A 13,291-nucleotide genomic window follows, 5' to 3' on the forward strand; every position below is an offset into this window, starting at 1 on the left:
TTGGAATATGCTTGGCAACAACAGAATAATACCCAGTGGGTATGAAAAGCCCTCACTCACCAACCTGGTCGGTGACATGCTTCATCATCGGGCTTCCACTGGGACGACCGAATGTCATCCCAGTGTGCTGCGACGCCAGGTTACTGCGGAGCTGGGTTGGTTGTGTGGGGAAAGTGAATTTAAAATAACCAATTAAGTCAAAAAGGAAACTTTATTAATTTTGCTTAAAAGGCAAGGAATAAAAAGGAGTGAGGGTCAAAAAAATAAAGGACCTGGTTCACTCCGTGGCGGTCAACATGTTTCTGCCTCAGAGATTGTTAATCGGGCATTCGTCAGGACCAGGGGGGGATGTGCGTAGACCCGGTGGTGTGCACGCTCTAAGGTACACCCAACCGTGGGCTAATGTGTGAAAAATCAAAAAAAGCACACTAAATAGTGTGACCTCCGCCAGATAAGTTAATATGGGGAGAGGAACGAGTTTACTCTGATGGTTACAATTGACAAACAAACACAAAGACAAAACATAAAAGAATTATTAATGTCTGTCACACAAAACGGGCTCAATGGATCAGCACAATAAAACTGATGTGCTCAAAGGACAAGTGAGTGCCTTTAGGTCTACCACAGGTGCAGTAAATTGTGAGAAATTGTGCACCTAGGTATAGTAGAATATCGGTGTAAGGACAACGGTTCGTCGTCCTCTCAGTAGTGACTAGTAGTCAATGATCGGAACGCAGGTGAAATGTAGTGGTGACACTCAATGCGTAAAATCGCGCTAGGGATAGAGTTGACTGCACGCGATGCTTATATGCAGAAGAAAAGGGGACGGGTCTTACAACGAGGCCTGTCCGTTGGAAGCCTCATGGGTCCCGGTAGGGGGGTAGGAGCAAAATGGCACAGAATGGCTAGGATAAAAACTAAAGTGCAAGTGCATTTGTTTAAATGACAATTGTCACAGTTGTTATTCTGTAAAGCCCAACAACTCTATATTGTTCATTAGGGGCCCTTTGCGCTTTATACATTAAGAATAAGAATAATAAAACACATTAAAAATACTTGAAACCAGATTTTGTAGACATTATCTTGGGAAATGAAACACCCTCAGATCATAATATTTCCCTACAGTTGGATCATGACACTTCCATCACAGCGCGGCCGGGTATGCACAATGGACAACGTGTACATTGAGTGTGCCGCAAGAGTGCATTTCCTTGCACTGTTAATATTAATGTTTTTTTTGTGCCAGAGTGAAAAATGTGCGCTGAACAACATGAATAATCTAGTTATTTGCACTCTGCATAACCAGGACCAGGGGCCTCTAACCTTTTCTGTAACAAGAGCTACTTAGGTTCAATGAAGACATCCCGAGCTACTGATATTATTAGTGCTGGTCATAGTGACCACATCAGACAAGATTACATTAGTGGCCTCCTCATGCAACATTATCAGCAGTGATCACCTCAGTGCATCAGGCAGGCTTGCCAACAGTAATGGAAAAAATCTTTATCAATTTGAAATGTCTCTATATGAGTAATACATAACAGCATCAGCTGCAATACTCCTGGCACCAAGGGAATCATATGAGTATTATGTTTCCCAGGGCCGCTTGATTATTCAAATTTCAGCTTTAAATATATTTTGGAACTACTTTTGATTTTCCGTTTTTATTATAGATGTAAAAATTTCATCCAAGCAAAAGCTTCCAATTTAGTTGTCTGGGCTGCACACAAGCGAGCTTCTTGCAGGTAACTGGAGAGCTACCAGTAGCTCACATGCTACTCGTCGGAGAAGCCTCTCGACCAACAAACTATATAAAGCTGTTGGCATTGAAGAAGAGAGTTCTAAAGTTTTTGCAGACATTGTTTTACTGTAATGCTTCATTCTAAAATAACAGCAAGCTCTGACTAAACATGTGAATACTGAGAGTCAGTGATAGTTTAGAAAATGTAGTTGTTGATTTAGAGTGTATGTTACAAGTGTGGGTGATTAGTCAGGCTGAATCTTATGATTTTTGGGTGAGAGGACTGGCCAGTATGAGTGTTTAGTGTGTACAATTGAGGTACTTAATTTTTGTCAGTTGTTTTTTGTAGCATGTCTTACTGATGTTTTGCCATATAGCACCTGTGTGTGCTTCAAGTACCGTATTTCAACATAAACATTAACCATTGTTTTGTTATGTTATATTGATTTGTATAACACACTAATCTCCCAAGAGGGTTTCCAGGTGCTTGGGTAGGTGTGTAGGTTTGTGGTCCCCAGGGTGTTTACACAAAGAGCCAGGTCTTCAGCTTCTTGTGGAACTCAAATAGTGAGGAGGAGTCTCTGGTGTGTGAGGTAGGTCATTTCATGTCTTGGGTGCAATGTAGGAGAATGTGGATCAATTTTATTCACAAGAATGTTGATGTAGTGTTTTTCAGTAGTCATTGGAGATCAGTGTAATTAGCTGTGTTGTGTTGTGTGACTGGCCTTTTTTATAAGGGTTTACCAGATGGTGGAATGACAGGTGTTTTGTGTGTGTCATTTGGTATTGTGTGGATAAACTAGGATGAGAGAATGTGTAAGGAGGTATGTGGTGAGTTCTGGAGTGTTATATTAGTGGGTCTGAGCTGTATGGTGAGACAATGTGTTATGTGTTGTGGTTTTCAATGAAGTGGTTCAATGTTATTCGGTGTGAAGTTGGTTTTGTTATATGCACTTACCTTGTATCACACTTTTTTGCTGGTTCTATTGTGTTGTGTCATCATCTGGTCTTGGCTGGTTAAAGGTGGTTTTTAGGGTGGGTGAAGAATAAAAAGAAGGCACTAGAGGAGTGGAGACTATAAAAAAATCAAGAGAGATGTGAAGTGCAGGATGGAAGAAACAGTAGAGAAATGGAGAGTTTAGGAATTCTGTCTTTTCTGCATGGTCACCCCACTTTTTTCACCTTTTGCTGGACCCTATATTTTTGCTAGCTTTAGAACACTGTGCACTTTACCCCTGCTCACCAAGGAATGAAGTGCTGGTACTCCCTGTCTAAACATAGTTGAATTGGCTTGTTCCTTGTTGGCACTTCACTGTAAGTCCCTAGTATAAGGTGTAGAAAGTGCACCTGGGCCGTGGAAGTTAAATGCCACTTGAGGACTGGACCATCTATTGTTATATCTATTATAGTGGCAGTGCAAACATGGCTTCATGCCCAACCCGTGAAGCCTGCTGCAGTATAAAAACTCAGTGTGGCTAGTTAAAATAACCTTCTTTGCAAGATAAAAACCTCCTTTTTAAATATTAGTAAGTCTGCTGTGTAAGTTTTGTAGCCCACACGGTAGGAAACATGGTATTTAAAAGTGGGACATTTAGAAATGTAATATTAACATGTCCCTTCCATGACAAGGTCCTAAAAGCTATTTTCACTATGGTAGACCTAGCTGCCATATGTAGAAAACCAGAACACAGATTAAACTCCTAATACTATATCTCAGGAATGGGTCCAGCTAGAAACCAATTACACCACTATTTTTAATATTTATTAAAAATCCCATTAAATGGTGAAGTTGGATTGTTAAACAATATCAAGGAAAGGTAACTTTTAGAGACTTACCCTTTACCTGCCTGAACTTTAGATGGATAAATAGCATTAACCAATGCCAGCCCAGACGTGAATGAGGTGTTAAACACTTCCCAGGAAAAAACAATGAGCTGACCTGAATGGGCATAGATAAATCCTCTGAACTACAGAGAATATTCAGAGTGGGGGATGTGAGTATCCTGTGACCCCCAACTCAAATCCTGCTTGACAGGTCTGTGGAGCCCCATGTTACATTTGATGCAGATTTGAAAGGGAGAGAACAGGATATCAAGACAATTCTTTTGGATCCCCTGCCTGGTTGCCGAAGGGTCATGTTTTTGTCCTGCTAGACTTCTGTCTCTGGGTCTGTTGTGGGTACACTGCCTGCTTCAGACTGGACTTTAATGTTTGATGCAAGAGGATGCTGGTGATTTCCCATTGCCATTAGGTTTATTTGCAGTAAGGCAAACATGAATGATTGAAAAAGTAGGTAGGGTTACCCCTGGGAACTTTTACACAATTGGTTAAGAAGTGCCCATGAGTCACTCTCACCCACTAGATGGTATCAGATATAAATGTGGCACCTCCAGACATCCTCTTCAGAACACTTTTTGGGCCTGCAGAAAATCAGAAGAGGAACTGACCTGCTGTCCGTGACCTGAGAGGAACTCCGAAGCACTGGATCTGCTTCTTCTTGTACCCACAACAAAGAAGTGGACTTACAATTGTTAGTTGGGTGAACTCCTGTGTGGCTGCTGGGACACAACACGCTGCAAGATACATTTTCCTGGAAGTAACCAGCAGACCAGTGGCAACTGGAGCCTGGACTAGACCCTGCTAGTGACCTCTGCCTGACTTCCTGTGAATCTCTTAAGTGCCTCCACTGAGGTTCTGGGGCACTTTAGAAATATACTCCTGTGGTTGATTGGGACCTAATAGACTGAGTCAGAAGGTATAATCTCTGACTTGGAGGAGCCTGTTTGGTGTATCTGAGCCATGATCCATTGCGATCAGCCAGAATTTGTGCTAAGGTCCTGGTTTACTACAACCATAGACTATCATTATCACCTAGTGATTTTTGACGCTATTTCTGCTTAAAACTTTGAAAATTCAGGACTCTGGTTCCCCTTATTGGATTTATGTCAATTTGTTTATTAATTTTGACTCTGTTTAATTCTGTTTGGGAATATTATAGTTTGGTATTTTAATTGTATTACTATTTCAGTACTGCATAAATACTTTACACATTGCCCCAAATTAATCATGTCTGCTCTGTTCCACAGCTACCAGGAGGAACAGGTTAATTTAGTGACTTTAGGGGTATCTTACAGAGAGAGCAGTAGCCAAAAATAGGGATAAGAGTGAGAGAAAGGGTGTGATAAAGCTTCAAGAAAGATGTAGGAGAAAGGAGAGCAACACAATGGGAGATGAACTGCAGGAAAGCAGGAGCACAAGAGTGCAAAGGAGAGTAGGAAGAGGCTCCAAAAAGGAGGACGGAGAAAGGAGTGCAAGGAAGAGAAGAAAAGAAGACTGGGGGTGAGGGGGAGACAGGTGGTGACAAGAAAGGAAAAAGTGAGAAGAGAGGAGTGAAGGAGAAACAGGTCTATGCAAGAACGAAGATTCTAGGCAAGAAGGTATGTGATAGGGTGTGGTGTGGCAGTATAGGGTGATGATGATAGGTCTGGTAAGGGCATATGGGAATTTTGCTGAATGATTGTAGGATGTGTTCAGAAGGTGTATCTAAGAAAATTGTGCTGAGCGTTTTATAATAGTATGTAGAGTGTGTAATGAGAGAAACACATATTGGGGAGTTTTTGGTGTGATGGGAGTGCAGAGGGGCGATCATATTTGTGTGCAAGCTTGTGACAATAGACTATAGGATATAGTGAAAGAGTGCCGATTTGATCAAGATGTCCGGCCGAGTGTGAGTGGATGGGGTTTGTTGGTTGAGGAAAAGTGAGTCAATGATGGTGCATTAGTGAGCATATGGAGCATGTGGTTATGTGGAATAATGAGACAATGGGTGTAGTGAGTGTGCCTAGGTTGTTAAGAGGAGTGTTTGGATGTGATTGGAGAGCAGGGGACTTCACAAGGTGGGCCGTCTGATGAGGTGAGAGGGGAGCGTGATGGAAGATCCAGTAGCCAATGGAAAGCATTAAAAGACAGGAGAGAAGGAAGAGGGACTGCATGTGGGGAGGAAGGAAGACATGGAGAAGATAGCCGAAAATGTAATGGCAAAGAGTCAAAAGTTACAGAAGTGAGAAGAATGGAGAACATGTTTATTGTACTGAGAGATGGGGAATAAAGGGGGAACAGATGCGAGAGCAGAGAGAGAAGAAGAGGAGCTAAAGACCTGAAAAAAATAGTGAAAGGGTGGAGAAGAGTACAGGACTGATGGAAGAGAAGAAGAATGTGAATGGTGATGGGAGCAATCCTGAAAACCAGCCACGGAAACAACACTATGGGGTCTATTATGATGTCGGGCGGATCGCCACCACCCGAATGGCGGTGGTGTTCCACCCGACATCATCCCCCGCCCACATCCCATTTCCCCCCTGCCATATCATGATGGCGGGGGGTACCGTGGCGGACAGGAAGACCGTCCGCCGCTTTTCCGCCCGGTCGACGAGTCGACTGGGCGGAAAAGGGTTGAATATGGTGGCGGTGTCTGCTAGACACTGCCATCCATATTACGATGGGAGCAGGAAGATGCCTTTCTGTGGCGGCGTTGCCGCCACAGAAAGGGACGCGGATTTCGCAGTTGGGGGCCCGTTGCGGGCCCCCAGGATGTTGGGGGGGCACATGGGGGGTACCTATGGTACCCCCCTGCATTGGCACGGACAAAGTGGCAGGCACCGCGCGGTGCCTGTCAACTTGTGCATACCAATTCATGACATGCATTCCCAGCATCGTGGCAGGCGGTGCTGTGAGCACTGCCCGCCACAATGCTGGGAATAGAGGATGCCACCTCTGCGGTGGCATCCTAATTGCCGGTGCGGGACCGCCGCAACACTGGCGGCCGGTCCCAGCACCACTAGGGTGGCGGGCGGACAAAAGTTTGCCCGCCATCCTAATAGGCCTCTTTATGTCTAATTTGTCAGTTTCACTATCAGTTTAGCAACAAGGCATTGCCAGTGAAGAGGATTTAGGCAGAGAAATATTTAAAGGTGCTGTCAGGTACATGGCTACCATGGCAAACTTGGGACACATTATCATCATGGCTACTATGTGGGACCAGCAGATGCACAGCTGCCATAGCAATAAGTACAGAAGGATCAATAAGGGAGACATGAAACAGTGGGGCACATTCAGTAATGGTTGCTCTGATGTGGTCCCATCAGCAGCATCAAAACCTCTGCTCCTGGGAGGAGTACGATTTCAAAGCTTCCTCTTGATAGACCTTTGACTGCAAATGTTAAAGAGAGTGGTATAAAAATCCTACCCTATCCCAAAACTTGATTTGTACTGAGCAATTCTGTAGAGTGGTCTTCTAGCAACAGTCTGTACCAAGGCCTGGACTTACTCGTAATCAAGAACTCCAGAACTCAGAGCGGGAGACTTCAGTGGGTAAGCGGATCTTGCAAGTTCATGACTCTTTCAGTGCCCAGTCACCTCTGCATATAAGAAAGAAATGCTTAATGAACTAGAAGGCAGCACAAATCAGAGTTAAAAGCACTGAACATCAAAATGATTATCACATTTTGCATCAAAGAGAAGCATCTATGTGAACATTTTTAGCTTAATAACCAACATACTATAGGATTGAACACTGTACTAATTATCATATCAAGAATCTATAGAGAAGGATCTTTGTATACTAAGCAATAGAGATTATTGGGAGCTCTCTTTGGCATGGTGCTGGAACAGGGTGGAAGTAAAATTACCAGAGAAACAACATGCTATGAAGCACCACTGCTGCAGAGAAAGGTTCTGCTATGAGGTAGGAAGTTGGAAAGCCGGTTTTGATTACCCAGTAACATCTAATTTTTAGGCCTTACCTACTAAAATGGTCTTAGAGCCAGATCATTGAGTAACATTGGTTTGCTTCATTGTCACTCTAATGTGCTTGCTTCTTATTAATTTCGTTGTATGAGCTTTACTTCACGGATATCTGAAAACATGCCACCGCCATGCCTTTGCTCAAGAAACTATCCACTGAACCAGCCATGCTTTCCAAATACAAACTCATACCCAGCAAAGGTCTTAGAGAAACTAATCAACTGATGCCTCACGGGCTACTGCAGCAACTACCAGCTCCTCAACACCATGCAGTCTGAATTCAGACTCAACCACAGTATAGAAACAGCACTCATTGCCAGCACAGACAGCATATGCATGATCCTTGACAGAAGAGCATAGCAGCCCTCATTCCAAGGACCTCTCTGCGGCCTTTGACACAGTCATACCCCATCCATCAAGCGCCTGCACAAGATTGGAACTGCTCCTTCTTAACAGACAGAAAACAAGCTATCAAATTGGCACCTTACTCTTTGAAAGCCTGCAAAATTATCTGTGGAGTGCCTCAAAGATTGCTCAGGCCACCCTTTTCAATGCATACATGATCCCTCTGGCCAACATCATCCACTCCCACAACATCAACATCCTCTCCTATGCCAACGACTCTCAACGTGTACTCTTCCTCTAGGACAAGACCCCTTACACAAGAAACAAGTTCACTGCCTGAAGTCGCTAACTGGATAAAAGCCAACTGTCTCAAGCTGAACACTGACAAGACCGAAGTAGTGAGCTTCGGCAAGAACACCTCATCATGGGACAGGTGGCAGCTGAACTCGGACCCACATCCAAAACCCATTCCAGCAACCCCAGAATAATCGTCGACAGTAAACCCGACATGACTGCACAAGTTAACACTGTTACTTCATCTTACTTCCACACCCTCATGATGCTGAGGAAGATCTTCAAATGGCTCCCAAGCAACACTAGCGAAACTCACTGATGCCCTAGTCACCAGCAAGTTGGACTAAGGGAATACTCCCTACACTGGTATCACCAAGCAACTCACTAGAAGACTATAAACAATCTGGAACTTGACAACGACTCATCCGCAACCTCCAACACAGAACTCATATCACACCACATCTCAAGGAACTCCACTGGTTCTTAATACACAAACACACCCAATTCAAGCTCTCAGACACATTCAAGGTACCACATATAACTCAGGCCACACCTGCTTAAACAGTCCCATCCCCTTCCACAGCCCACCTAGATGCCTACGCTCCACAGGACTCCTACCTGCACACATCCACGCATATTAAGAGCCAGATTGGGGGGACTGGCATTCTTTTACATCATTAAAGTATGGCATCCCATTCCACATCATCGCCTCCTCCTCTCTTCTTGAATTCCACAAGAAGCTGAAGATCTGGCTTTTCAATTAACCAACTTACCATAGGCAGGGCTTGGCACACACCTGCTGAGAGCAGGAAACCCTTTCTTGCTGTCTCCCTCATGTACTTCTCTCTTCTGCTGCACTTGTTCTTTGCCTCTTCCTGTATACTTCGCCTTGCACCCCATGTTGCCCGTGTGTGGATCTCACCACCCGCAATGCTTTCTCGCCTGTGTGCTTCTCCACCCCAGTTCCACGTTGTGCTCTCTCTCTTCAATTTACCCTCTCCGGCTCCACATTCCTCTCTCTCCGTTTGCTTCCCTTTCTGCCCCCTCCATGTTGCTTTCTCCTCACCTGTGCCCTTGTGTTACTTCTGTGCATGCCCATTTTGCTTCTTCCCACCATGTGCTGCTTCCCCCACCCTCCTGTTGCTTTCCAAACCCTGCCATCTGTGACTTCAACTCTGATCTGTATTGTGTTACTACTTTTTTCTTCTTTTTGTTTACCAATCCAACTTGGATCAGTAAACAAAAGTTTCAAAAAAGCACTTGCATCATTATATAGGCGCACCCATGCTTCTTTAGCCATTTTGTACAGCATCAGGGATATGGCTCAACATAGCTAAAACCATTGGCAAAGCCAATAGGTCCCAAAGGCTCGACCTACTGGCTTTGCCAGTGTTTGTTGTTCCTGTGAGTAGTACACAGGTTGAAGTCTGTCGATGATTCTTTCACCAAGTATATTCTCCTATAAAACTGGTATCATCAGTATATTTGTCCCGAGCAATGCAATGCAATATGGCACCATGGACATATGAGTGGAACTGATCTATCTCTAGTTGGTACCATCAGGACCTGACATCTCCCAATGTTCTTGTAAATAATAATTCTAAAAACATATTTGGTTCATGCTTTTTTAGTCCAGGTGCACCACTCTGAGCTGCTTGGCTCTCACATAGAATGCACACCTTTAGCTTATTTATTCCAGCTTCTCAAGAAAGAATTGAAAAAGGCAAAACAGCTCTTAATTATTCAATACCTTCTCTGAACTGTTAAATTGTAATTACCACAGAAAGCAGAATGACACATGGTCAGATAATGATTTCTTACAAATATTCATATAGATTGTCTTGCCTAGTGGAATGGGAGCTGTGTGATATTTTCTTCAGTGTTAGAAAAGTAGCACTGGATGGGAATTAATATTCTTGATGAAGTAACATTTTAGCATCTATATAAAATAAACTGTAAACTCAACTTGAATGCCTTTATACATATTTTCTTAGAGAGAAGATTATGATAAATCCATGAAGTGAACATTGGACCATAATGTTGTGAACTAATACTTGCTTCAAAGGCACAGAGATGCAGCTGGTATCACTTCCCATAACCAAAAAGCAACAGTGCATCAAACTTACAGAAGGAGATCTTGCAGAGGTGGACTTAAAGGTGGGCATAGCTGGTGTAGAGTCAGTCAGTGAATTGTCTGGAAAACATTGACAAGTTACTGACTGACCAGCCCTACTTGTCCATTAGAAGCACGAGAATGTTGTGGAATCTCTATACAACTTCAAAGGCCAAACTGGTTTTAATATCTAAGGTTTTCATTACATAATATATGGTTATGCAAAACTGTTCAATGCAAACCTCTTGCAGTGCTCGGAATCCATCAATCTGGTAGTGCATTAAATGTAATACAACTAAAGTTACAAATGGCAGTTCAGAGAGCAAAAGGTTCTAACTCTTCATTATACGCTTGAGGTGAATGGGACACATCCAAGAAAAGTTCACGAAGAGATCTCCCCAGTGGCGAAGAACACCAAAAATAGGTAAGTTCCAAGTAGTAACTTTACATTTGTAAATTCAGTAGTAGGAGGCTCCTTTCCCTCACTAGAGAAGATGGAGACATGTAAGTCAACACTAAGGTGTAAATCTGCACATGGAAATAGTGAATAACAAAAAAGTGGAGGGATACACCTAGGTGTAGGAGTAGATCTATAAGTAAGTGAATGTACACATGTATATTTACCCTTCTGAATCAGCCTCTATGTGTTAAATAAGAAACTCCAGTGGCAAAAAGAGTTCAGGAGGAGGATCTCATTCATCCCGCATGTCGGGACTTTAAAGATATAAGGGCCTATTCACAAACTGCATTTTGTAGTACGTTTAGTAGAACTACACTAGTCCTACTAACGTACTACAGACGGCTATTCACAAAACAACATGCAGAGGTTCTGCCACCTCTCCTATCTTTTTCTGTGTGGAGATCTCTACTCCTACTGTGGAGAGTCCACACATGTAAGTATATGTTTTAATAGTAAATTTGGGAAGGGCAGACGGCAGTGGCTTGGAAATGAGAAATACAGACAACAAAATGAGAGCGGTTAAAGAAGGCATAAAGATAGGTTTAGTGAGGGGGGCACCAACTAACAAAATGGTAAGACTGTTGCTATTCACAAACTTCCCTGCTAAAGTTACTACAACCAAAAAAGATGAAAAAACGACACAAGCTGTAAATGTACACCATTCAGAGCTGGAGTAAGTCCAGCACCACACATGGCCAACCACTGGTATGCAAAGACCCATAAATAGAAAGTAATAGGTAGGGACTTAAAACAAAACACCACAGGAAAACGTGTTATATTCAATTCAATTATTGAAACTAGCTAAACTATATAAATACATTTAATTTAATGCTCAGAAATCTACACACAAAACATACTTTTTTATTTAAATTTAATTTAGGCTAATGATCTTTTTTAAATGTAAAAAACAATGTAACATCAATTGTTATTAAAATATAAATAAATTACTTCACATTCCATATACCAATTGTAATTAATTTTGAATACAATATAAAAAATGTTTTTCTTTAGGTGGCAATTTATTTTATAATTTAGACTTCAGAAAAATAATTTTAATTTAATTTAATATATTCAAAATAATTACATTTAAATGTAAATTAAGTTTTTTTATGCAACACAATTTTTATATTGTTCTACATTAAAATTTTCATTAAAATACTATTTCAAGCTCAATAAAATGTTACACACTTTTGCCTATACTTTACCATACAGAGATCTCCACTCCGGTTTCACAAACCTCTGCCTAGAAATGAAAAGTTACTATTAGTAAGTCTAGACTATTAATTAACTTTTTAAATAATTACATTAATTTGGCTAATTACTAATTATGTTTCTAAAATTACACGTTGAACATAGAATTAACTGCAATTTGTGTACAATGTTTCTCAAAAAATGAAAGCTACATTTATTTGTAAATTAAAAAGGGTTATTAAAATATATTATTAATAAATAATATATCATTTTAAAATAGATATTTTTTAATATTCAACTTAATTTTTACATATTTTTTAGTTGAACAAAATGTGTTATATGAATTCAAAATAATTTTCTATGGGTTCCATTTTAAGTCCCTGCCTCCATTATTTTTTATGGAAGGGTGTTGCAATATTAGTGGTTGGCTGCATGTGGTGCTAGACTTGGTACTGCTCCTTTTTGTCATGTAGTGATATACACTTGTCATTTTGGCTCCAGCCTCCGTTTCAGGGGGAGGAGACTTGTAAGTCTACACTTTTGAGTAACTTTACACTCGAAATGCTGTATAGCCAACCTGTTACTGAATCACAATTTGGGTTTGCGAATCAGTATTTGGAAGGGGCATGTTTGGGACTTTCCTTCCAAATACCGATTCACATTGGTATGTACGAATGTTTTGCAACTGAAATGTGGTCATAAAACCTCTGCACTTTACCACCAACTCAAAGTTGGCAGTAACCAATTTGCAAATGGGAAGGTGTCCCCTCGAGGCCATCCCCTTTGAGAATGGTTGAATAATTATTTTTGGGAGCAGGCAGCAGTCCCACAAACTACTGCCTACTCTTAAAAAATAAAAAATGAAACTTATAATTTTTTATTTTTAATCACATCCCGTTATCCTTTATGGAAAACAGGCTGCATTAAAAAAAATATTGCTTTATTTAAAAGCAATCACAGATATGGTCGTCTGCTGACCCCAGCAAGCCACCCTCCCTATGATGGCAGCGAATCGTAGCGGTTACAAATTGTGACCTACTTCATCAATATTCATGAGGTTGATTTATTTGTGACCCACCACGAATTGCTAATGAAATCCTTAAGAGTTTCATAAATTAGGAATAGCGATTTCCTGATCGTGATTTGCAAAACATTGCAATTAGAACATCACGATTCCTACATTTAATACATGTAGCCCTTTATTCCACTGAAGAAGCTGCCTACCGTCCTAGAATTAGCAGGACGTGTTTTAGATTATATTTTTTGGCTTCATGGACTGCATAAAACACTAACTACCCATGGAGGAATTCATGGCTCATTTTTTGAAGACAATGTGTAGGCACTG

The 13,291-nt window shown here is 41.5% G+C and overlaps 1 protein-coding gene across 6 annotated transcripts in view; it reads right to left on the minus strand.

Moving 5' to 3' along the window:
- Positions 1-13,291, minus strand: part of LOC146796628 (uncharacterized) — a 142,201-nt gene that overhangs the window by 62,096 nt on the left and 66,814 nt on the right. For 2 of the 6 annotated variants that reach the window (XM_085629292.1, XM_085629291.1), the window contains 2 exons: positions 11,961-11,998; positions 7,068-7,158 (listed from right to left, as the gene is read on the minus strand). The gene's annotated coding sequence lies outside the window, so the exon portion shown is untranslated. Of the gene's footprint in view, positions 1-7,067; positions 7,159-11,943; positions 11,999-13,291 lie in introns of all 6 variants that reach the window. The other 4 variants (XM_085629288.1, XM_085629289.1, XM_085629286.1 and 1 more) reach the window with 2 other exon arrangements.

The sequence above is a fragment of the Triturus cristatus genome, chromosome 10, assembly GCF_964204655.1.
Source record: "Triturus cristatus chromosome 10, aTriCri1.1, whole genome shotgun sequence".
Lineage (NCBI taxonomy): Eukaryota > Metazoa > Chordata > Amphibia > Caudata > Salamandridae > Triturus > Triturus cristatus.